Here is a 23,080-nt window from a genome sequence, read left to right on the forward strand (position 1 = left end):
TGGTGGAAAGAAAGCATACCTATAGCTAATTGGAAAGGAATGAGTGTCCGTAGGAAGTTATCGATGCTAAAAGGAAAAATTAATAAGTGGAACTTGGTGGAGTTTGGGAGAATAGAAGAGAGGAAACATGAAGTGATTGATAGAATTGAAGGGCTAGATGCGAAGGAAACTCAAGGTATTCTAGAGGAAAGAGAGAGAGAACAAAGATGGGAGTTGAAAAAGCAGTTGGAAGACATTTTGTACAAGGAGGAAGTCAGCTAGAGTTAAAAATCTCGACACAAATGGATTAGAGAAGGTGATGGGAACACAACCATTTCAACTGATTGTAAGCTTTGGTTAGGAAGGAGGTTTGACCTAGAAGAGAACAAGGGGGCAGTTTTTTCTATGGACAGGTCAAAAGCACCAGGGCCAGATGGACTCACCATTGGCATTCTATCAGGATTGTTGGCACATATTAAAAGAACACCTAAAGGAAGTTTTTGATGAATTTTTTGACAGAGGAGTAATAAATCCAAGTATGAATGCCACCTTCATTACATTGGTGCGAAAAAGGAGTGGAGTTGTTCATCCAAAGGACTTCAAACCCATAAGCTTGGTGAATAGTTTGTATAAAATCATAGCTAAGGTGTTATCTATGAGGATGAAAAAAGTGCTCCCATCCATCATTTCCTCCAATCAAGGGGTTTTTGTTCAAAATAGACAAATTACAGATCAAGTATTGATAGCAAATGTATGCCTTGAAGAAATGAAGAGATCTGGAAGAAAGGGCCTAGTTTGCAAATCGGACCTAGAGAAAACCTATGATCTAGTGGATTGGTCCTTTTTGTTGGAGGTATTGTGTCACTTTGGTTTTGGGGAGAGGTGGTGCAAATGGGTTTGGGGCTATATCCAAACATGTCATTACTTGGTGCTCGTAAATGGATCAGTGGTGGACTTTTTTGAAGCTAAGCGTGGTATTAGACAAGGAGATCCCCTTTTTCCCTTTCTATTCACCCTCATTGTAGATGTGTTGAGTAGATTAATAATCAAAGCAGATATTAGACAACTAGTGAGAGGATGGAGAGTGGGGAGGGATAGGGTGCTGGTTACCCATTTAAAATTTGCTGATGACACCTTACTGTTTGTGAAGGGGATGACTTGACCTGGATTAGGAACCTAAAGCAGACAGTGTAGCTCTTTGCAAAAATATCCAATTTAGAAGTGAATTTCATGAAGAGCTGCATTGCAGGTGTAAACATGGAAGATAGAGAGTTAGAAGTTTGTGCTGAAATCTTGGGGGTGCAATGTCTCTCAATGGCCTCTAAGCTACCTAGGATTACCTTTAGGAGCCAACCCGAAGGACTAAAGATATCAAAGAAGCTTGCTTGTAAGGGCTACATTTCCTTAGGAGGTAGGATCGCCCTAATAAAATTGACCCTAGCAAACCTCGTGTATTATATATCAGTCTTTAAGATGCCGAGGGGAGCAAGTAGGAGCATTGAGAAACTAATAAGGGATTTTTTATGGGAGCCGGGGGAAGAAAAAGGGATCATAGGGTGTGTTGGAAAATAGTCAGTAGAGATAAAAAGCATGGGGGTCTTGGAATAGGAAATATCCAAAGAAGGAATTTATCTCTACTAGGTAAGTGGTTATGGAGAATGCCCAAAGAAAGAGACAAACAATGGGCAAAGGTGGTGGTGAGTATACGTGGGCTCTTGGACAATGGATGGGATGCTGTAAAGGGCTACCAGAGCCTCCCCTTGGAAAGCCATAGAAGTGGTTCTACCTTCTTTCTTGCCTCTTGTAAGGTATGATTTCAATTTTGGTAATTTAATCAAATTTTGGGATCAGATCTGGTGTGTGAACTCCGCTTTGAAGGATTTATTACCCTCTTTTTATGCTTTGTCGTGTTTTAAGAATGAGCATATATCTACCTTCTTGGTCCCTCCAAACTCAATTAATGGTTTTGACTAGAACTTTGGCTTTAGAAGAGGAATAAGGGATTTAGAAATTGATAGTGTGCTCTTTTTGTTCCAAACCCTTGAAGGAAATTAATAGAGCCTATATCTAGCTTCTTAGTACCTGTCATAACTATATCCTCCTGATCCCAATCTATACCACTCTAGTGGCATATGATATACGAATAGTGGCAGCGGACGAGGAGGAGTACCTGTCATAACTATATCCTCCCGATCCCAATCTGTACCACTCTAGTGGCATATGATTTACGAATAGCGGCAGCAGACGAGGAGGATAATATGCCACTTGCACAATTGGAGGAGGTGACGGAGGTGGAGATAGGGCCTGGTAATAAACCTTTAGTAGGGCTAGATAATGAATTTTCGGTGTTGATAGTGGTACATAATTTATCTTTGGGTATGAATATTGAATTAGCAATGATAAATTATTAACATCAGATGATGGATAGTGAGAAACTAAAAACCCCATTTGGTTTTCCATTGACAAATTAGATCTGATAACCGACGAACCTAATGGCTCTATCAAACTCATCCACGAGATGTTTGAATTGGTCACAAACTTCTCTAATGCTCTTATTTCCAAAGATGATGTTGTTGCATCGCAAATCAAATTCGATAAATATATGATCACAATTAAGAAATGAGATATATTTCAAATCGAATTGCATCTCATGATTCCATTTGGGGTTTCCATCTCATTCTTTGTCAATTAACGTTTTATGCTTTTGTAGCTGAAGTGGTTGCTTATACTATTGACTCATCGCCAATGATTGAGATGACAACATAAACTCAAAGCTTATGGAAGAAATTAAAGGCTTTAAGATGTCTGTAGGAGATCAATTTGAGTTGGAGGTTATAGGATTCTTGGGTGGTCTTGTGGTAGTTGTAGAGAATAGGGAATTGGGTGGAAGGAGGAGGATCTTGGGGCAACCATTTGTTTTGTTAGTGGCCATAGTGAAGAAGAAGAAGAAAGAAAGAAAAAAAGACGAGAGAGAGAGGGGAGGTGGGTATTTTAAGTGGAACCAGTCTGTTATTTTTCCCTTGAAATTAAGTTGGAGGAGCCTAATTATTTTATTGTTTTATTAATAAATCATTATTTTGTTACTAATTAATTATTAAATAAAATATTTATTTTTTGTTTTTATTCTTGGTCACATGTGAACAAGTAGGAGTTTTAAGTGGGATCCATGTGTATATATATATTTTTTAATTTTTTTGACTTGAGCAGTGCAACATCGTTTGTTTTTTGCCTTAAAATGGCCTTTTCACCATAGTTTGAGGGAGAAGAAAAATGTTGCTCCAAAGAGAAGATGGAAAAGAAAGAAGTAGAATCAAATGGAATTAAAAAAGGGAGAATCAAAAAAGAGAAGGAAGGACCAAAGGTGATTGGAAAGAGGGGAAGGGAAGGAATTAGAACTAGGTGGGTGTTGTGGGGTGTGCAGTATTTAGAAATGAAGATCGTAAGTTGGAATGTAAGGGGCTAGGTAGTGCAAGCAAACAGAGGATTATCAAGGAAGTGATAAGAAGAGAAATCCCGGATGTCCTACTGATACAAGAATCAAAGGTTCAAGATTTTGATGGAAAGTGGGCATGCAACACTTGGAGAGGAAGGGGTGTAGGTTGGAGTCAAGCACCTTCATGGGGAGCATCCGGGGGTATAGTTACCTTGTGGAGTGTGTAAAGGAATTGATTGGTAGATTCTCCATCTCTGTTAAACTAAGAAACTTGGCTGATAACTTCATATGGGTAATGACAAATGTCTATGGGTCAAATTCATATAGGGAAAGGGATGACTTTTGGGAAGAACTGTCTGACATAAGAGGATTATGGGTCAATTATCTCTTATAGCAAATGTATGTGTGGAGGATCTTAGAAAGTCTAGGAAAAAAGGGATTGTGTGCAAACTGGATTTGGGGAAAGCCTATGATTGTGTGGATTGGGAGATTTTGTTAGATGTGATGGAGAAATGTGGTTTTGGAAGAAGATGGTGCAAGCGGATAAAAGGCTACCTACAATCTTGTCATTTCTCAATTGTGGTAAATGGAATAGTCAGAAATTTTTTAGGGGCCCGAAGGGGTATCAAGCAAGGAGATCCCCTATCACCTTTTTTATTCACCTTCATTGCCAAGGTCTTTAGCAGATTGATTTCAAAAGCTGACGAGATGGGTAGAATTAGGGGATGGGGAATAGGAAGATAAGAAGTGGTGGTCACCCACTTATACTTTGCAGATGATATTATCATTTTCTGTGAAACTAAGGGAGATCAATGTGCTAGAGACCTAAGGCTTTTGTTGACAGTTGTTTTGTGTACTCAGGTTTAGTACCACAAGGGTATTGTTGTAATTTCTCTATTGTTTATATTGTACGACTGGGCTAGTATAAATAATAACTCTTACACTCGCCCCCTATATTCGGGAGGGTTTTCAGTCCACTTGACTCTCCTCTCTTCTCTCCTCTCCTCTCCTCTCTTCTCTTGCTCTTGCTCAACATGGTATCAGAGCAAGTCGTCCAGGCCTGAAGGGTGGTGTCAAGCAAACCTGTTGTTCAATGTCGTGCAGATGGTCTCTCCATCTCCTAGAGCTGCATCCCTCGAAATGCTAAGTTGTTGTATTCAGTTCGACCCAGAAGTTATAGTGACCTTTCATCTCCCAGAGCTGTCTCCATCGAACTCCTAATCTGGTGTACTCAGTTCGACCCAGAAGTTACAGAGTCTTTTCATCTTCTGTTCAGATGCCCTACTGACTGTTTATTGATTGACTGTTCAGCCGATTGATGGACTGTTGATTGACTGTATTCCTTAACAAGGCAACTGTATTCAGCTGATTTTTTTTGGTATTATGGACTGTTGATGCCTTGAAGCTGATATTGTATTAATCTTATTGATTGATTGTTCGGCTACCCTGTTGATCCCATTGACTGGTTGGCTATCAGGCCTACTGATTAGGTGTGTGGTAAACTTCACCCTTTTTTTTGTCACTCTGTTGGGAGGTCATATGATTTCTGTTCAATTGTAGGTCATTCAGACCTAGTGATGTACTACAACTGCAGTGTTGCTTTTTGATTCCTACAAAATTGTAGGTCATACAGACCTGTTCTTGTACTGCAACAGTAGTGTTTAGACTTTGTTCTCAGTGAAACGGTAGGTCAGAAGGACTTGTTCCAGTACTGCAACAACAGTATTCAGACTTTGCTCCCAATGAAACTGGAGGTCAGAAGAACCTGTTTTTGCAATAGCCTTGTGCGGTGGTACTCATTTGGTTGCTATTTCTTTTTTATTCTGATATCATGGGCAGTGAAGATTCAGCCACATTTGGAGTTTCCTCAATGCTGAATGGAATGGGTGGGGGTGACCTATCCTTTCCTATGGCTATTGTCCCTCTTGATGGTTTAAATTACCTAGAGTGGTCAAAAGGGATCAACTTATACATCACTGCAAGGGGGAAGATAGGCTATATTAATGGGAGGATAAAAGAACCATCCTCTGGGAGTGCTGAATATGATAGATGGAATCAGGAGAATAGTATTGTTATGTCTTGGCTCTTGGTTTCCATGCAACCTCAAATAAGGAAGAATTTCATGTGGGCTGAAACTGCAAATGAAATCTGGGAACAAGCAAAATCTACATATTCAGAATTGCGACACTATGCCAAAATTTATCAATTGCAGGCAACATCATCTACTTGTAGATAGGGGGAGAGGTGTTTATCAGTTTATTACTTTAACTTGACCTCTGTCTAGAAGGAGTTGTATCATTACCAGAGTGTGGATTGGAAGTGTGATGAGGATGCCAAAAGTTTCAAGCAACTTGTCTCCCAGCAAAGGGTGTTTGCATTCTTACATGGTTTGAATCCTATGTATGAATCTATCAGGGTTCAGATTCTCAGCTCTAAGGATCTCTCATCTGTTCAGGAAGCCTATGCTCTTGTACAATCTGAAGAAAGCAGAAGAAATTTGATGAACAGCCCTGGTGGGGATGCAGCTGTGTTGGTAGCAAAAGGGGGTGTCTCTACTGGTGTGGGATCTTCTTCCAGGAAAGGAGATCTCCAAAAAAAAAAAAACAGAAGATAAGGACAAATTGTGTACTCATTGCCAGAAACCCCGACACACCAAAGATACCTGTGTTGGGATCTTCATGGGAAGCCAAAATGGGCTCAAGATCTGACTAAGAAGCAAGGTTCAGAGGTGAATAAGAGGTCCAGACATCAAGGTACAAAGAAACATTACATGGCCAACATGGTTGCTCGGGAGAATCAACCCCCCATTTCTATTGTGACTCAGACACATCTCACTGGATTTGACCTGAGGGAGGATATTATGAATTCCTTCCGTGACCATATAGAGATCTATGGTAGAGCAATTCGTCAGATGGATACTCCTCCCTCAACCTCATTTGCATCTACGTTAGGTAACCCTGCCATAGCTTTCCATGTTGCTTCTCACACCCCTGACTCTCCATGGATCATTGATTATGGAGCGTCATAACACATGACTAGTACGTCCTCTTACTTTCAAACCTATCACCCTCTTTCTGGAAGAGACAAGGTGAGACTAGCCGATGGATCATACACTTCCATAGCTGGTCAAGGAACTCTCTCTCTTCCTCTTGGTCTTACCCTTTCTGATGTCCTTCATGTTTTAAAATTTCCCATTAATTTGTTCTCTATTAGTAGTGTTACTAATTCCTTGAATTGCTCAGTGACTTTTTTCCCTTCTCATTGTGTGATTTAGGATCTGGCCTCGGGGAGGACGATTGGTAGGGGACGTATGGTTGATGGACTTTACATGCTGGAGAATAAGGCTGGTCTTCAAGTTACAGAGTCTATGAGTCAGTCCTGTAAGAAGAAAGTCTATTTATGGCATTGTCGTCTTGGTCATTTGTCTTTCGAGTCTTTGAAAGTTGTATTCCCATAACTGTTTAAGTCAATGCCTGTTTCTGATTTTTCTTGTCAAACGTGTCAGTTAAGTAAACATTGTAGAACTCATTTTCTTCAAAGAAATAGTAAATCTGAATCTCCTTTTCACATTGTTCATTTTGATGAATGGGGCCCTGTTACTTTACCATCTGAGAGTGGCTACAAGTATTTCATTACCCTCATTGATGATTATTCTAGATATACTTGGGTATACCCGATGCGAACCAGGGAAGAAGTACCAAAAATCATTCAAGATTTCCAGCGGATGGTCTTCACTCAATTTCAAACTGAAATTCAAGATTTTCAAACAGACAATGCAAAAGAATTTTTTCATAGTGACCTCACGGATTTTTTTGCTTCGCGTGGTTCCCTTCACTGTAGCTCTTGTGCCTGCACGCCACAACAAAATGGTGTGGCCGAACGGAAGAACCGACATATCTTTGAAGTGGCTCGGGGTTTACTACTTCATATGAATGTTCCCAAATGTTTTTGGCCTGAAGTTGTACTTTGTTCCACTTACCTTATAAACCGTATGCCCTCTCGTCGGTTAGAGTACAAAGCCCCACATCAACTTCTCTTTCCTAAGGCTCCTATTCTTTCTATTCCTCCTCGTGTCTTTGGTTATCGGTGTTTTGTCCAAAATCTGTCTCCCACCCGTGGGAAATTGGATTCTCATGCTATCTCTTGCATATTTCTTGGTTACTCCTTCACTCAAAAGGGATACCGTTGTTTTGATCCTGTTTCTTGGAAATTCCATGTCTCCATGGATGTTTATTTCTTTGAAGATGAGCCTTTCTTTCTTGTTTCTCCTCAGGAAAGAGAGAGAGAAAGGAGGAGAAAAGGAGAGAAGAAAAGTCAAGTTCAAATTAGGAAAAAGTTTTTTTCCCATTCGGCCAGACATGTTTTTATATTATTAATATAATGGAAAAGACACATGTGCCCTTATTTAAGTGAGGGACACTAGTTCTAATATAACATAACAGATCAACAACCTCAACTTAAGTATAAAGATAGAAATACCCCTACTCTAACACTCCCCCTCAAGCTGGTGAGTATATATCATATAATCCCAACTTGTTACATATGTAGTCCACTCTTCTCCGACTCAACCCTTTTGTAAATAAATTTGCCCACTGGTTTCCTGTATAACGTATGCAGTGTCTATCACTCCATTCAACACCTTCTCTCTCACAAAGTGACAGTCAACTTCTATGTGCTTGGTTCTTTCATGAAACACCGGATTGGAAGAAATATGAACTGCAGCCTAATTGTCATAGTAGAGCTTCATTGGAGTATTAATGTTGTATCCTATCTCCTGTAGAAGGTTCCTTAGCCACACTAATTCACAAGCAATATGTGCCATAGTTCTATATTCTGCCTTTGCATTGCTTATTGCCACGACTGTCTGCTTCTTACTTTTCCACGTCACCAGATTACCCCCTAAAAAAGTGCAATAACCTGTGGTAGACCCCGCCTATCAGACATAGAACCAACCCAATCAGCATCAGTATACCCTTCTATTTCAAGTGTTCCACCACTTTTGTATATCAAACCATGACCAAGGGCCCCTTTTAAATACCTCACAATTCTTAGAACTACATTCCAATGAGGAACCAGAGGTTTCTGCATAAATTGACTTACCACACTAACCGCAAATGAAATATCTGGCCGAGTAATGGTTAGGTAGGTCAGTTTACCTACAAGTCGTCGGTATCTGCCAGGGTCGTCAAACACTTCACCCATATCACTGCTCAACTTAGTATTTGTTTCCATAGGTGTTTCAACTGGTTTAGCACCTAACAAACCTGTTTCCTCCAGCAAATCAAGCACATATTTCCTCTGACACAAATTATTACCGTGCTTAGACCTTGCTACTTCTATCCCTAAGAAATATTTCAATTTACCAAGGTTCTTTGTTTGGAAATGTTCCTGTAGAAAAGTCTTCAACCTGTCAATGCCCATTTTATCATTCCCGGTAATAACAATATCATCTACATACACCACCAATAGTATTTTTCCTGCCAGAGAGTTATGACTGAAGACGGAATGATCAACTTGGCACTGTTTCATACCAAACTTCTTTACCACCTCATTGAACCTACCAAACCATGCTCGAGGAGACTGTTTAAGCCCATAGCCTTCTTTAGTGTACATACCTTACCATCCTCCCCCTGAGCAACAAACCCTGGTGGTTGCTCCATGTAGAACTCCTCGAGCAAATCACCATGCAAAAAGGCATTTTTGATATCAAACTGACAAAGGGGCCAATCATACATAGTTGCAAGAGAGATCACAACACGAACCAACCCTATCTTAGCAACTGGGGAGAAGGTCTTTGTGTAGTCAATACCACAGGTTTGGGAGTTCCCTTTTGCAACCAATCGAGCTTTCAGGCGTTCAACACTACCATCAGGCAAATACTTAATAGTGTAAACCCACTTACAACCGACAACCTATTTCCCAGGAGGAAGAGCGGTGAGGTCCCAAGTATTATTATGAAGTAGAGCTGAGAGCTCTTCTTCCATTGCACGACACCACCCTATAGAGGCAAGGGCTTCCTGGACATCCTTAGGAACAACAACTGAGGATAACAAAGAGATAAACTGGCGATGGGAGGAGGAAATGTGAGTGAGTGAAACATGATTAGAAATAGGATGAAGGGTGCAAGTGCGTTTACCTTTCCGCAAGGCAATGGGAAGATCAATATTAGATACCGGGTTCGGGGCTAGTGTGGAGACAACTGCCGGATTTGTCGACAGTGATGGAGCCGGAGTAGTAACCGGTAGACGTGGGCGATGTGTATACACTTGATGGATAGGTTGGCGTTCAACAGGTGGTGGCACTGGAGGCAAAGACTCGGTCACGGCTGGAACAAGGGGAACGGAATCGGCAACTGGAAGTGGAAGAGGGGGAGGTGATGAGGAGGAAGAAGCATCACCGGATCCCAAGAAAAATGGAGTAGACTCAAAGAAGGTAACATCAGCACACACAAAGGAACGTCGAGAACTAGGATGGTAACACTTATACCCTTTATGGGTCTGAGAATAGCCAAGGAAGATGCACTTAAGGGATCGTGCATCTAACTTGTCGTTCTCGGGACCCAGATTATGGATGAAGCAGACACACCCAAATACCGGAGGAGAAAGAGGAAACAAAGACATGGTGGGAAGCAAGGTAGTAAATGGGGAATGACCATCAAGGATAGACGTGGGCATCCGATTAATCAAGAAGCAAGAAGTAAGCACCACATCACTGCAAAAGGGTTTGGGAACATTCATGTGATGCATGAGGGATCGTGCTGTTTCCAAGAGATGACGATTCTCTCTCTCAGCCACCCCATTTTGTTGTAGGGTGTAAGTAAATGAGGTCTGATGTATAATGCCATGTTGGTCCAAGTATTCTTCAAATGATGAAGGTAAATATTCACGGCCATTATCAAAGCGAAAAATTTTAATGTGAACACCAAATTGATTGCGAATCTCACCATAAAATTTCTGGAAAATGGTAAGCAATTCACTTTTTTCTTTCATTAAATAGAGCCACGTCATCCTTGAAAAATCATCAACAAAAATAACAAAATATCTATATCCATTGTAAGACATCACTTTATAAGGACCCCAAACATCCGAGTGAATCAAAGAAAAAGGACTCGACACACGGTTATCAACCCTAGAACTAAAGGGAACACGATGGTGTTTCCCAAACTGACATGACTCACAATCTAAAACAGAAAGTTGACTCAACGAAGGAACCAAAGATTTCAAAATTTTCAGCGAAGGATGACCAAATCAACAGTGCCACTGGAGAGGAGAGAGAGATGACTGGAGAGCTATTGATGTTTTTCCACCACCGTCAAGATAATACAATCCACCAGCTTCATGCCCTCTACCAATCTTCATCCCCGTCTTGAGGTCCTGAAAAACACACATAGAAGGGTAGAAGGTAATGGAACACTTAAGTGATTTGGTCAGCTTACTAACAGACATAAGGTTAAATGGAAATTTAGGGACATACAAAATTGAGGATAGGGATACAGGGTCCAGGTCAACATTACCAACACCACAAATGGAGGATGTGGAACCATTAGCAAGGGTAACAGATTGTGATGTTTAGCAATGAGAGAGGGAAGAAAACACACATGGAGTTTCAGTCATGTGATCGGAGGCTCCAGAGTCAATAATCCAGGGATTGGGTGTGGATGCCAAACAAGCCATACCTGAGTGTGCAAAAGTAGTCGTGTTCTGCTGAGATGTGGATTGAACAAACCTCTCATACTCATCACAGGGAACACACCATCTCCTTCCCGGAACCATCTGTGGATGTAGGAGGCATCTGATCAACTGAACGATTCTCCTATCTGAAACTAGAACTGGTGTCACTAGTCATGGCATGATTGGTCCAGGTTGAGGGTGGACCACACAAGTCATAGCAATAATTAATGGTATGTCCATCCATACCACAATGAGTACACCTCCTCGGACCCGAGCCACGACCTCTACCACGGGCTCCCCCTGAATCTCTACCTCCAGTACGACTACCACCACGGTTATATGTAGGTCCACCACCACCACCACTCTGGCCATATACTGGACCACTGCTACCACCACGGCCAGACTGAGCTCCTCGAGCTCCACCTCTAACACCACGACCCCTTGACATTGCAAAGGCTGATCTATCTGAGACATTAGAGTTCTCAGTAGATCCAGTAGAAGTCCTCTGAAGTCGAGCAAACACCTCTTCTAAAGAAGGGAGAGCTGACCCTCCTAGTATCTGAGTCCGTACTGATTCATACTCAGATTTCAGCCCCACCAAAAGTTGAGTCACGTCAAGCTATTCTCTCTGTTGTTGCTGAATTTTGACATCAGAAGTGAGGGGGTGATAAACATTCAACTCATTACGAATGTTTCTCATACTAGCATAATACTCCTCAAGACTCTGATTGCCCTGTTGCAGATTAAAGTATTCCTGATACAGCTGATATACTCTGGTTGTATTTTCTTGACCAGAATACAACTTCTTAGCATGGTCTCACACATCTTTGGATGGTGAATCTTCCCTTATTTTTATTTCTTGCCCTTTTGCAGGTGGATTACTCCAAGGAGTTTGGTAAGGTTGTTTGATCCTTTTACCTTTAGGTGGCCAAGAAAAAGGGGAAGACTAATGTGGAGATGCACTAGTGCTGTTGTCTTATGGTCGATTTGGAAAGAAAGCAATCTCGGAATTTTTAAAGATAAAGAGAGAAGTGCTGAGATTGTGCTTGAATGTGTGCTGGTTAAAGTGGTGCTCTGGGTAAAAACAATGAATTTATTCTCTGAATTTATTATTGATGATCTACTCAGAAACTAGAGGTTGATTGCAGGGTCCTCCTCATCCAAGAAGAAACTGGTGAAGCAATGGGATCCTCCAACACTTGAATTCCTCAAGTTGAATGTTGACGGGAGCAGTATTGGTAATCTAGGCCCTTCTACAATAGGAGGGGTGCTAAGAAATAATAAGGGAGTAATCTTGGAACTGTTCTCGGGACCAATTGGGGAAGGGAACTCCATAAGAGCTGAGCTGGAGGCAGTTCTGTATGGTTTACAAAAGGCAAGGGAGTTAGGAATTCAAAAATTAATAATTGAAGGGGACTCTAAAGTGATCTTAAGCTGGTTACGAGGAGATGAAAAGTGCCCTTGGTGGTTCAGAAATGAAATTAAAAAATTAAAAAAACTCTAATCCAGTTGGTTCCAAGATCGGCAAATAGTCTAGCAGATCAATTACCAAAACAAGGGGTTAGAAGAGATCAGATTTTCTGGGCTTGGTTGTAATCCTAATAGGGTTTTTTTGGGGTTGTCTCTTTGGTGCTCTCTATTTTTCAAAAGGCAGCCGAGGCTGCTCTCCTTTGTAAATTTTCTCTATATTAATAAAGCTTTCATTGATTTTACTGATAAAAAGAAAGGCCCTTTCAGAACTTTAGGGTCAAAAGTGGCCTTTTTGCAAAGTTCAAGGGTCATTAAAGCAAAAATCCAAAACATTACTTTATTTTTTCTTTGGACATTGCTAGCTCCTTTATTTTCTTTATGACTTCTGTTCTCTAATCTGATTCTCCTATTTGTACTACACTTTCTATCAGGGTTAACTCCACTATATGGGTACTTGTTTCTTATGGATTACTACTACAACCTCGTCTCCTTCAGGTTGTGTGAGATCCTAGGGTGGCTAGTGAGTTTGAAAACCTGTTTTCAGCCCTATTTAGGTGCTTGAACTTGACCTTGATGTCTTGGCAGAGTTTTTGAATCAGGGTTCTGTAGAGAAGGAAGACTAACTCTTTGACTGTCATTTCACTTGGTATCTAGTGTATTTTGAATTATACTAAATGTGCAAGGAGATGGGAAATGATTGACGAAAGGAGATTACAATAGAGAAGAAAAGATTTTTGTTCAAGGGGATGGTTGAGGTTCAGCATTGAAGATTAGAGAACAAAGGATTGGTGGTTACTTTGTTTAAAGAAACTATCGATTGGTTTAAATGATTCGTTGATGGCACGATTCTGGTTGTTGTAGAGTAGGGTTGGGTAGAGGTGTAAATGTGCCGTGCCGGCGGCACGACACAAAGGCCAATGTGTCGTGCCACCCGCATGCCAGCATGGTCCAGCCCGCAGCACGGCCCGCCAGGGAATATAGCCGTTGACCCCCCACCCCCAAAAGGGGCAAAGGGGCCAACGGCTAGTTTCAGCTTTTGTTTTGGGGTGGTTTACAGAAATACCCCCCCCAACAACTATAAACAACCATATTAGGGGGGTATTTGTGTATTTTGCTTATGGGGGGGGGTTGAAGAAAATGACATAAGTGCCCCCCAACAGCTATATAACAACTAGTTTAGGGGGGCATTTTGGGTAAAGTTATTGTGAAAACCTTATTTAGTCCTAGGTTACAGTAGAGAAGAAGAAGAAGAAGAGGAGGAGAAGAAGAAGAAGGGTTCGGCTAGTAGAGGAAAATTAGTCCACTCTCTAGTCGACCCACTTGTATTTATCTCCAATAACATAGTTACAAGAAAGACCATATTATCCCTCATAAGTGATGGGACACATAACTTAAACTTAAACAAAACAAACCTTTCACTGTCAAATAGATAAACCCAAATGACCAAAATACCCCTGTTTTGTGTACTCCAACACTCCCCCTCAAGCTGGAGATTATATGTCATATAGTTCTAGTTTGTCACAAATATAATCTACTTGCCCCGAGACAATCCCTTTGTAAAGAGATCTGCCCACTAATTTCCTGAGTCACATGAGATGTGGTTATCACTCCACTTATCACTCTCTCTCACAAAGTGATAATCGACCTCAATATGCTTGGTTCTCTCATGGAAGACTAGGTTGGAAGAGATGTGAACAACAACTTGGTTATCATAGTATAGTCTCATGGGTTTGTCAACCGAGAACCCCATCTCTTGTAGCAAGTTCTTGAACTATACTAGTTCACATGTGGTATGAGCCATAGCTTTGTACTCAGCTTCTGCACTACTCCTTGCCACCACTATTTGTTTCTTGCTCTTCCAAGTTACAAGATTGCCACCAAGGAAGGTACAATACCCTGTAGTTGATCTCCTGTCTGATATAAAACCAGCCCAATTAGCAACTATATACCCTACTATTTAAAGAGTCCCTCCACTTTGATATAGCAAACCACGACCTAGAGCACCCTTCAGGTACCTAACAATCCTTAGAACTGCTTCCTAATGAGGAACCCGAGGATGTTGTATAAACTGATTCACTATACTCACAACAAATGATATATCTGGTCGGGTAATAGTTAGATAATTCAATTTTCCCACCAATCTCTTGTATCTTCCAGGATCATCAAACTCTTCACCCGCATTGTAGGCAATCAAGACTACAATCAGCCTTGAACTCTAATAAATTTCAGATTAGAAAAAGTAGAAGAAAAGGGGAGAAAGGGAGAAAAGAGAGGTGAAGAATTGGTGAAACAAAGGTTGAAAGAAGGGACATGTTCTCAATAATCTGCCGCCGCCAGTCTGTTAGTATTTATAGGTTATGTTCAGTATATAGGGAAAATGATAGATCTGCCCTTAGTACTTACATGACAAATAAAGCAAATAAAAAACTGAAATAAATAACAACTTAAATAACAAATTGATCACCAACTAACACTACCATGACTAAAACAAATAATTACACATACTATCCAACGAACACAATGAGGACCACAACTGTGGGGCCCACATCAGTGTTCTCTACACTCCCCCTCAAGTTGGTAATAGATATTTATCATTCCCAACTTGGATAGGTATGCCTCTAACTTCTTCCTTGGTACTGCCTTGGTGAGGATATCTGCGAGCTGCATGTTGGATGTGATATACGGGAGACACACTTCTTGTGATGAGACCCTCTCTCGCACAAAATGTCGATCAACTTCAATGTGTTTAGTTCTGTCATGCTGCACCGGATTGTGGGCTATATTAATAGTCGCCTGATTATCACAATACAACATCAAGGGCTTCTCATAATCAATACCCAACTCTTCAAGTAGTGATCTCAGTCATAGGATTTCAGCCACTCCGTTAGCCATTGACCTATACTCAGCTTCAGCACTAGAGCGGGAAACAACACTCTGCTTCTTACTCCTCCAAGAGACAAGGTTACCTCCCATAAGGGCACAATAGCCAGAGGTAGACCTCCTATCATCAGCACTCCCAGCCCAATCGACATCTGTATAGACCTCCACCTTCATGTGATTATTGTTCTTGAACAGTATACCTCTACCCGGGCATCTCTTCAAATATGCTAATATTCTCTCTGCCGCAAGAAGATGAGTAGTTCTAGGGGAATGCATGTACTGGCTGACAACACTAACTGCATAACTGATATCTGGTCGAGTGAGGCCGAGATATAGGAGCTTTCCAACCAGCCGTTGGAACATAACTTCTGTCTTCAAGAGTCTCCCCGCCCTCTGCACTAATCTTGTGATTCTGTTCAATGGGTGTATCAGCAGGCTTAACACCTAACTTTCCAGTTTCCGCTAACAGATCTAGAACATATTTTCTCCGAGAGATAAAGATCCCTTGTTTAGATCTAGCAACCTCAATACCCAAAAAGTTCCGTAATACACCAAGATCTTTCACCTCAAACTCTTGATGAAGGAGCTGTTTGAGGGACTCAATCTCACTACTATTATTTCCTGTCACTACAATATCATCCACATTTACAGCAAGCAGGGTCAGAGAGGAGTCCACTCTTTTAATGAACAATGTATGATCTGACTGGGCCTGTACATAACCGAATTTTCCAAGGGCTAGTCTGAATCTATCAAACCAAGCTCTAGGTGACTGTTTCAAACCATACAATGCCTTATTCAATCGGCAAACCTTCTTACCTGTCTCTGTATTATAGAATCCAGGAGGCAATTGCATGTAGACCTCTTCCTGTAGGTCTCCATTCAGAAAAGCATTTTTAACATCCATTTGGAACAAGGGCCAAGAATGACTTGCTGCAAGGGATAATAAAACTCGGATGGTGGTCATCTTGGCTACTGGGGCAAAGGTCTCCAAGTAGTCTATACCATAAGTCTGGGTGAACCCCTTTGCAACCAGTCAGGCTTTGTACCTTTCAATGGAGCCATCATCATTATACTTCATAGTAAATACCCATCTACATCCAACTGGTTTCTTTCCTTTGGGTAGGTCAACTACCTCAAAAGTATTATTTTTCAACAGGACATCCATTTCAACTTGCATTGCATCTTTCCACTCTGGAACTGATAAGGCTTCTTGCACTGTTCTTGGAATAGGGACATTGGCAATGGAAGTGAGATAGGACCGGTAAGAGGGAGATAGGCGATCATAGGATAAAAACTGGGAAATGCAGTGAGCTGTAGATGTGGTGCAATGTCGTTTCCCTTTACGGACAGCAATAGGGAGGTCAAGGTCATCCGCAGGAGGGGAAATGGCAACAGTGGAAGGTGTCTCAGTGGGCCCTAGGATTGTAATACCTGGATCTGGAGCCGTAGAAGGAACTGGAGCTGGCTTGGATTGCCGATGACTGGGATCAACCTGCCTGCATCGCTTGTGATAGACTCTTAACTCTTGATCCCTCTGACCACCCTCACCATTACAACCTTCATCACCCAATGGAATAGGTAAAGGAACAGCCCCACTCCCACTGTGCTCCCCCTGGGGAAAGAGACCCAAATCCCCACTCTCACTGCTCTCCCTCTGAGGAGAAACCCTAGGATAATAGGGTGTCTCCTCAAAGAAGGTAACATCCATGGATGAAGGGATAGGAAATCCATCATATGGACGCCCAAAGTTTGCGGAATAAGGGGCGAATTTCAAAATTTTTTCTCTCCCTTCAACTGGGAATCGAATTCCCTATTTAGAAAATCATATTTTCAAGGATCATTCTTGAACCATAAACTGAACCAGATCTGAACCAAAAGGAGTAGGGAGAGATAATACCTGATACAGAGAAATAATATCTCTCAATGGAGGTGTTTACGCCCAAGGTAGGATCCAAAATCTGCTCCCACTGAAGATGGCGCAGTGCAGGGTGGAGCAGAATCAACAGTGTTCTTCCAAAAGAACTTGATCCTTCTCAAGAATCACCTGGACGGCTTGTGAATACAACTCCCACCAATCTTTTCTCCAAAAGATTGGAATCAAGATCCAATCTTGATTTCTCCCAAGGAATGGAGATCGAACTGTAGTAGGCGGTGGCTACAGGAAGGAGGCGGCAAGAGAGTATTTGTAGGGTGCAGAATTCTCTCTTCTATGATTTCAGCTCTGATGACAAGACTATTGCTTGTGGTTGTCTATTGTGTCTAAAGGTTGTTGCCCCCTCTTCCTTTTATAGACTTAAAGGGATCAGCTCCTAATCCCATTAGGAGTTGCTAACCCAAATCATATATGGATTAGAAGTCCCTTTAAGATAAGGGATAACCCTTATCTTATCTGCAGATTAGATCAGCTATCTCCTAATCTAATTAGGAAGTTTCTAGATCTAAATCTTATTCAGATCTTGGACTCTCTAAGTGGATAGGGTGTGGGCCCAATCCTATCAGTTGATCTATCTTAGAATTCGCTCCTTAAGTGACTAATCAAATTAGCCCAGTTCGAAATGGGCTTAAGGCCCATTTAAGGTTATGTATTCATTTAGCCTTCTAAACTGCTGCCCAGTTGGGCTTCCTTGTATGGTGTGGGACCCAAACATTGATCTACACATCAACCACATGGGTTCAGCCCAGCCTTTGTTACAAGGCCTGGCCGAATACACTGTTATGGACAGTGCACCCCCTGAAACCCATCGGATGGGCTCTATGGGCCCAACACTTACCCTAAGTGGTCCCTGGGCCAAGCCACCTTGTAACATCCAGGGACTGTGGGCAGATGCAAGATTAGCCCACCAGGTATTATCCTCAATGGTCTTACACTTAACCTCTCAGCCCATAATGATCATACACTGCCCGACAAGAGAGGACCTCTCCCTCGGCTGCAAGGAACAGTGTTGCACTCTCTCTTATATGGATCCCTGGAATTAAAACCTTTTGCAAATCATTTCGAAACCATAATTTATATACTTTTATATCTCATATAAAATATATTTTGCAAAACAAATATCAACGATTGAAATTGGCTGCCGGCAGTCTTGGTTTCCATCAGTGAGAGTGCATCCCCGATCATTACCTTTGTCCGACAAAGGGGCTGATCCTGTCACTATGATCACCCACTCAGATGAATTCTCAGACTGTCCCAACATACCTAGGTTTTGACCCCCTCTAAGGATCTCACTGATTGGTACATCAAAGACATTCTAATCCGACACCTAGTGCAGTATCATAATCGAGTTTAGGGGTCGGGTGTAACTTTCCAGTTTTGCCCATCAATCTCCAAGGTCCAGGGCAATACTGGAAATCTGGTCCAGTTCAAAGATTCAATTAATTCTACACTGTATGTGCCTAGGGTCTCACCCCGGTAGTTAAGACAGGCCGCTCCAACCGACTTGGTGGCACCACAGTGTCAGCCTTGTCAGGATAGGTCTCCCCAGACCGACCCACTGGCTGTGAACATTCTAAACTAACACGAGTCTCATTAAGTGTCCAGTTTAAGGGTATGCACAGAAACATACCAAGGGAACATGAATCAAATATGCACTTTCATTTACAATAAACTCATAAATTACATCATTTTGATTGAAGCTAAGGGCATACAAAACTGCCTAACATCCATGGAGACAAATTTCTTCCCTGAAACAGGATCATAGCATCTATAACCCTTTTGACATTGTGCATAACCGAGGAAAATGCATTTAGAGGCCTTAGGTTCAAACTTGGAATGATGGGGCCCGAGAAGCTGAACGAAACAGGTACAACCAAAGGTTTTAAGGGGAACGATACTCCTCGTCTAGGTATAGAAGGGAAAAAGGGGTTTTCATATCAAGAACCCGGGAAGGAACCCGGTTAATGAGATATACTGCCGTAAGGATAGCATCACCCCAGAAGCGAATTGGTACATTGGAGGTAAACATAATGCTTCTCCTTTCGGCAACCCCATTCTGCTGTGGTGTATGAGGGCAAGTGTTCTGGTGAATAACTCCATCATTAAGGAGGTAAGAGGCCAGTGGCTTAGCAAAGTATTCCTTTGCATTATCAGATCTAAGAACTTTGATTTTTTTCCCAAACTGGGTTAGAATCGTCTGATGAAAGTTTTGGGTCAGAGCGAGAACTTCATCTGGAGAACGCATAAGATAGACCTAAAAAAATGGGTATGGTCATCAACAATCAGTAGAAAATATTTGTACCCATCCATAGGAGGGATGTGATATGGCCCCCAAACATCAGTATGCATAATATTAAAAGAATTATTACTCCTTTTATTACTCAAAGAATAAGATGTTCTACAATGTTTGGCAAATTCACAACTCTCACATCTCAACTTTGACAACTCAACAGACTCTTCAAGGACCGGAAAGATAAATGACCTAATTGATTATGCCAAAGCATAACCGGACTCACAAACAGAGAAACAAAGGACTTCTTATCCACTGGCTCTTCCCAATGAGAACTCTCTCCGAGCAGATAGATCCCATTCGTCTCACGGCCAGTCCCAATCACCTTCCTCGTCTCCAAGTCCTGAAAAACACATCGGTTAGGGGAAAGGGTTGCTGAACAGTTCATATGTTTGGTAATAGTACTGACTGAAAGCAGGTCAGTATCAAGCTTAGGAACATGCAAGACAGAAGATAAAGAGATAGTATCCAATAACTTGATGTCACCCTTGCTAGAAATGGGAACAAGTGAGCCATCAACAATGGATACTCTATCTCTACCAGAGGACAAGTGATAAGTAGTGAACAATGATGGCAAGTTAGTCATATGGTTGGATGCACCTGAATCTATTACCCAATAGTGTTCAGTATTACCTGGAGCTGAAGCATGGTAGGTTGAGGCTCGAGTACCTGAATGTGCAAATGCAGATGTGGCAGGGGCTGATGGTGACTGAGATGGCTGAGCTGAACTCCCAACTTCCTTTTCCAACTGTATTAGGGCAGCCTGAACCGCGGCTAAGGTCTCTAGGGGTGTACCCTTTGTGCCTGACGAGGATGCTGAATTAGTATTCATAGCCACATGAGCATTACCCTTCTTATTTCTCAGTTTTGCTGGGACCAAATGAGGATGCAACTTCCAACAAGTATCTTTTGTGTGCTTGGGTTTCTTGCAATGTTCACATACCAGGTCCCGTTTATCTTCCTTCTTTTTGTCCCTTTCTGGATCACCCCCTGATTTAGGCTTAACAGCTGCCAGGGCTGGGGAAAGGGGCTGAGGTTGCATCATGACTTTCCGCCTGGTCTCTTCACTATGCACCGGGGAGTATGCTTGAGAGAGGGTCACACTATCACTATGCACCAGGGAGTATGCTTGAGAGAGGGTCACACTATCTTTGGTCAGTATCTGTTGCCTCACAATGTCATAATCTGAATTCAGGCCAGCCAGAAATTCAAATACCCTATTTGTCTCGACTTGCTTTCTGTGAGTCTGTGCATCTTTGGGATTCTCCCACTCAAGAGTCTCTAGATGATCAATCTCATGCCATAGGGATTTCAAGGTAGAGAAGTAGACAGAAACTGACAAGTTTCTTTCATAACATTACTTCACACTTCAGTTCATAGGCTCTGGCAACATTAAGGGGTTGGGAATAGGTTTCTTTCATAACATCCCATATCTCCTTGGCTGTCTTTGCCCACAAGTAATTTCGGCTGATATGTGGCTGCATAGAATTACACAGCCATGTCATAACCAAGTAGTTCTCTTGAACCCACTTGGTATACATTGGGTCCTCTTTGGATGGTTCTTTCACATCTCCCAAGAGGTAGCCTAGTTTTCCCCTTCCCCCAATAGCCATCATGGCTGATTGGGTCCATTCCAAGTAGTTTGATCCGTCAAATCTCATAGTTGTAATCTGAAACCCAGTTTCAGATATACTACCATAATTGTTGTTCCCAAAACTACCTTCTCCCTGATTTTTAAACTCCATTTTGGTCAAGAATCAGTAGTTACAAACTGTTAGGGTTACTACAACAGAAAACAACACTTGGACAGTCGATCGCAATCAGAAATCAGTATGGAATCAGTGCATGTCTGATCTGAAACCAATATGTAATCACGGTATATGCATGAAACTAGTGCAGGTCTGATCTGAAACCAATTGGCAATCACAGTATATGCATGAAACCAATGTAAATCTGATCTGAAACCGATCGGCAATCACAGTACCAAGCAGTTCGTACAAGTTTTTCACCCCCTAAAAGAGCTCGAAACCAAAAAATAGGTCTGAAACCAGCTTAGAGAGCAATCTGAGATGCTGGAACAGAATTAGGGTTTTAATCGTAGGTCTGAAATAAGTGCTCAGCCGCACTTTCCAAGCAGTCTGTACAGTTAGGTCTTGTCATAGGGTCAATGTGAAACCCTAAAACTGATCACCTCTGAGAGAAAACCCTAAAACAAGCACTTTCCAAGAAGATAAAGAGTTCGGCCCAACAGTTGGGTTTGCCGCAAGGTTAATGTCATACCCTAGAATAGAGAGAAAACCCTAAAACAGTTCGGCCGCTCCTTCTAGATAGGTCCAACCTATCTTGACTGATAGCAATCTCTAGAAAATAAATAAGACTTACCTAGAGAATGTTGTTCGCTACCTTCCAAGGTTGCCTGAACCCTAGCCTTCTCTGATTCTTCCTGATTACCAACATTCTGCAAGCCGTGGCAAGTCTTCAACAGCTGCTAAACTCTTCTGGTAACCTCCAAGAATCAGCCAACGAACACTTGTTCATAAACTTCCTGCCCTAGATCGTTCCCATGTGGTTGGCTGGACTAGACTCACATGAGAAACCCTAGATAGGCTCCGATACCAAGTAGGCGGTCAAGACTACAATCAGCCTTGAACCCTAATAGATTTCAGATTAGGAAAAGTAAGAGAAAGAAAGAAAAGAGAGGAGAAGAACTGGAGAACACAAAGGTTTGAAAGAAGGGACAGATTCTAATTTACCTGCCACCGCCACTCTCTTAGTATTTATAGGTTATGTTCAGTACATAGGGGAAAAGCACAGATCTGCCCTTAGTACTTACATGACAAATAAAGCAAATAAAAAACTGAAATAAATAACAACTGAAATAACAAACTGACCACCAACTAACACTAACATGACTGAAACAAATAATTACACATACTGTCCTATGAACACAGTGGGGGCCACAGCTGTGGGGCCCACATCAGTGTTCTCTACCGATGGAAAATTCAGGAATCCAAAAAGAAAGTTGTACAAAGTGTTTTATATGTCTTAACATAGTAGCAGATCTTATCACATTGATCATTAGTTGGCATACCATCTTTGAATATTCCAACATACCCAGGAATTTGACCCTAGAAGTATCTCATTGGTTGACATACCAAAGAGAGACAAGTTTTGATACTCGATCCGATATCAATATCAAGTCTAGGGATTAACAACACCCAATTGTTTCACCTGTTAGAAAGTCTAGGAGTATTCTAGGTTTGGCCTAGTTCAATGTTTCTTGTAAACACTCATCCTCACACCTTAGGTCACAACCCAGGTAGCTGAGATCTGCACTACCTTGAACAGTGTGAGAATGACAACCTTGTCAAGATAGGCTTCCCCAAGTGTATCTACTGGTTGATGATTTAAGTCCATATTATGAC

General features: G+C 41.7%; 1 pseudogene; it reads right to left on the reverse strand.

The window, feature by feature from the left end:
• Positions 1-2,091: 2,091 nt before the first annotated feature.
• On the reverse strand, positions 2,092-23,072 carry LOC148862227 (uncharacterized; annotated as a pseudogene).
• Positions 23,073-23,080: the final 8 nt, after the last annotated feature.

This window comes from Nelumbo lutea, chromosome 4 (genome assembly GCF_056320005.1).
Source record: "Nelumbo lutea isolate HS-2025 chromosome 4, American lotus-T2T, whole genome shotgun sequence".
NCBI lineage: Eukaryota > Viridiplantae > Streptophyta > Magnoliopsida > Proteales > Nelumbonaceae > Nelumbo > Nelumbo lutea.